Source organism: Phyllobates terribilis, unplaced genomic scaffold (assembly GCF_046119375.1).
Source record: "Phyllobates terribilis strain yellow unplaced genomic scaffold, ASM4611937v1 Scaffold_39__1_contigs__length_11870865, whole genome shotgun sequence".
NCBI classification, from domain to species: Eukaryota; Metazoa; Chordata; class Amphibia; order Anura; family Dendrobatidae; genus Phyllobates; species Phyllobates terribilis.
The window spans coordinates 2,156,058-2,159,913 of NW_027362799.1; positions in this window are offsets into that span (position 1 = coordinate 2,156,058).

Consider the following 3,856-nt stretch of genomic DNA (forward strand, 5'->3'; position numbering starts at 1 on the left):
TTGCATAACTTCTCTGCTTGCTGTGTCGGCTGTAATCTAATGCTCTGCTTTGCTGATTCACCTCACTGGTACATGCGCAGCATAACTTCTCTGTTTGCTGTGTCTGCTGTAATCTAATGCTCTGCTTTGCTGATTAACTTCACTGGTACATGCTCTGCATAACTTCTCTGCTTTATCTGTCCCACTCCATTCAATACCCACATATGTCTATCCCTTCCCCACTCTAGATCTTATCTGAATTTTAGAGGTGCTAAACTGCAGAGACTAGAGTCCTAGCTCTGTGTTTGATCACCCAGCCATCTCCTGGTGAGAAGACCAGCTGCTAATTTAGCCATATGCAGCTCCCACAATGGCCTTCAAGTGATAGTTTAATGTGCCCTATATATTTAGAAGCTCTGTAAGGGGTGCACTTGTGATGGGGTGTGCACGCGTCTTCTTGTGCAAAGTGGCTTCGGAGATAAGTGGCAGTCATTTCAGAGGCAGTTAGTCAGGGCAGGAGTCAGGTAACCAACACTTTGACCATTTACTCTACTATAACTATGTCTCTATTAGCTCTCACTTTTTCCTCTATAGTCCTCCACTTTCTAGTAACCCCTCAAATCCCTACAACTAGAAAGAAACTCTTCATCTCTCCCTCCATCATCCCCATTCATCTCACCTCCTCCTCCAAATTATTCCTAAACATTCAATCCTTGATCTCCAAACACAGACAGCCACCTCATGCTCTCTCTTGCTCCCACCTGCTAACATTTTCTCTGCTCCTCCTCAATGCTGGAGATATGTCTCCAAATCCTGGTCCTCCTCGCCATATCCCCACAGTTACTTCTTCCTCCTATCCATGACCGTCCACAAACTGTCGCAACCCTTCTAACCTCAAAACCATCCAACCAATCCCCACTCCCTTAGTCGCTCTAACAGGAGCTCTATGGTACGCTCGCTCTGTCTGCAACAAACTTTCCTTCATCCACGATCTTTACATTACAAACAAACTTTCCTTCCTCGCCATCACTGAAACCTGGCTCACCCCCTCTGACACAGCCTCCCCAGCTGCACTTTCATATGGCGGATTCCACCTTTCCCACACCCCCCGCCCCAACGGCAAACATGGCGGTGGCGTAGGTTTTCTCCTATCAGAACACTGCACTTTCACCCAAATCCCACTGCCACCCTCCGTTACACTCCCCTCTTTTGAGGTGCACTGTGTGCGTATCTATTCCCCCTCCAACCTCCAACTGGCCGTCGTTTACCGACCCCCAGGGCAAGCCACCACCTTCTTAGACCACTTCACCACCTGGCTGCTTCACTTCCTCTCCACTGACATCCCCACTATCATAATGGGTGACTTCAACATCCCCATTAACACTTCCCACTCGTCTGTCTCTAAGTTCGTATCTCTCACTTCCTCCTTCGGACTCACTCAATGGTCTTCCACACCCACCCACAAAGATGGCCACACACTGGACCTCATCTTCACCCGCCTCTGTTCCCTATCTAACCTCTCTAACTCACCTCTCCCTCTCTCTGATCACAGCCTACTTACATTCTCTTCTCTCTCCTCCCCGGGGCAACAATCCCCACTCCACAAACTTGCATACCCTCGCAGAAATCTCAAACACCTTGACTTACACTCACTCTCTGAATCTCTCCTACCTCTTACAGACATAAATTCCTTACATGATGCCAACGTTGCTGCTGCTTCGTATAACACCACAATAGCTGCAGCTCTAGACTCAATAGCCCCTCTCACACACACCACATCTCGCACATTCAACAGGCAACCCTGGCACACTAAACTTACTAAAGAACTGCTCCGGGCCTCCAGGGTTGCGGAGCGGAGATGGAAAAGGTCTCACTCCATCGAGCACTTCATCGCATTCAAGCAATCCCTCACTAATTTCAAGTCCGCACTCACTATAGCAAAACAAACCTACTTCTCATCTCTCATATCTTCCCTATCTCACAACCCTAAACAGCTATTTAACACTTTCAACTCTCTCATTCGTCCCGCAGCACCTCCTCCCTCTTCTCTCATCTCAGTCGACGACTTTGCCTCATTCTTCAAACAGAAGATTGACACCATCAGACAAAACTTTTGCCTAAAGTCCACACAACCCCTCCTGATATCTATTCAACCCTCCTCCTCCAAACCCCACTTCTCCACCATTACAGAAGGTCAAGTCTCCGCTTTACTCTCCAAATCACACCTCACCACCTGCGAACTTGACCCAATCCCATCCCAACTCATCACTAACCTTACCACAGTCTTCATCCCAACCCTAACCCACCTCTTCAATCTGTCACTAACAACCGGTGTCTTACCCTCATGTTTCAAACATGCCGCAATCACACCCATCCTCAAAAAGCCCTCCCTTGACCATTCCTCTCTGACTAGCTACCGCCCCATATAACTCCTCCCCTTTGCCTCAAAACTAGTAGAACAACATGTCCACCTTGAACTGTCCTCCCACCTCTCCTCCTGCTCCCTCTTCGACCGCCTGCAATCTGGCTTCCGACCGCATCACTCGACTGAAACTGCCCTGACCAAAGTCACCAACGACCTATTAAATACCAAATCCAAGCGACACTACTCCGTCCTCCTCCTTCTGGACCTGTCATCTGCCTTTGACACAGTGGACTATTCCCTCTTACTCCAGATTCTCTCATCTCTTGGCATCACGGACTTGGCACTATCTTGGATCTCCTCATACTTAACAGACGGGACAATCAGCGTCTCCCACTCATGCACCACCTCCTCATCTCGCCCCCTATCTGTCGGTGTCCCCCAAGGTTCAGTTCTAGGACCTCTGCTCTTCTCCATCTACACCTTTGGCCTGGGACAGCTCATAGAGTCTCACGGTTTTCAGTATCACCTCTATGCTGATGACACACAGATCTACCTCTCTGGACCCGATATTTCCTCCCTACTAACCAAAATCCCACAATGTTTGTCCGCCATGTCATCCTTCTTCTCTGACAGATTTCTAAAACTCAACATGAATCAAATAGAGTTCATCATCTTTCCACCCTCTCATTCACATCCCCCATCTGACCAAGCCATCAAAGTCAATGGCTGTTCACTCTCCCCAGTCCCACAAGCTCACTGCCTTGTAGCAACCTTGGACTCTGATCTCTCCTTCAAGCCACATATCCAAGCCCTTTCCACTTCCTGCCGACTCCAACTCAAAAACATCTCCCGGATCCGTGCATTCCTCAGCAAAGACTCTGCAAAAACACTAGTGCATGCCCTCATATCCCACCTCGACTACTGCAACCTCCTGCTCCGTGGCCTCCCTTACAACACTCTTGCGCCTCTCCAATCTATCCTAAACTGTGCTGCTCGACTAATTCACCTGTCCCCCCGCTATTCCCCGGCCTCTCCTCTCTGACAATCTCTTCACTGGCTCCCCATTGCCCAGAGAATCCAGTTCAAAACTCTAACCATGGCATACAAAGCCATCCACAACCTGTCTCCCCCATACATCTGTGACCTAGTCTCCCGGTACTTACCTGCACGCAACCTCCGAACCTCACAAGATCTCCTTCTCTACTCCCCTCTTATCTCCTCCTCCCACAATCGTATACAAGATTTCTCCCGTGCATCCCCCCTACTCTGGAACTCTCTACCCCAACACATCAGACTCTCGCCGACCGTGGAAACCTTCAAAAGAAACCTGAAGACCCACCTCTTCCGACAAGCCTACAACCTGCAGTAACCACCGCAGCACGACCAGCTCTAACCTCACCAGTGTATCCTCACCCATCCCTTCTAGAATGTGAGCCCTCGCGGGCAGGGTCCTCGCTCCTCCTGTACCAGTCGCTGACTCGTTTTGTTAAGATTATGTAAATGCTTTTGTTA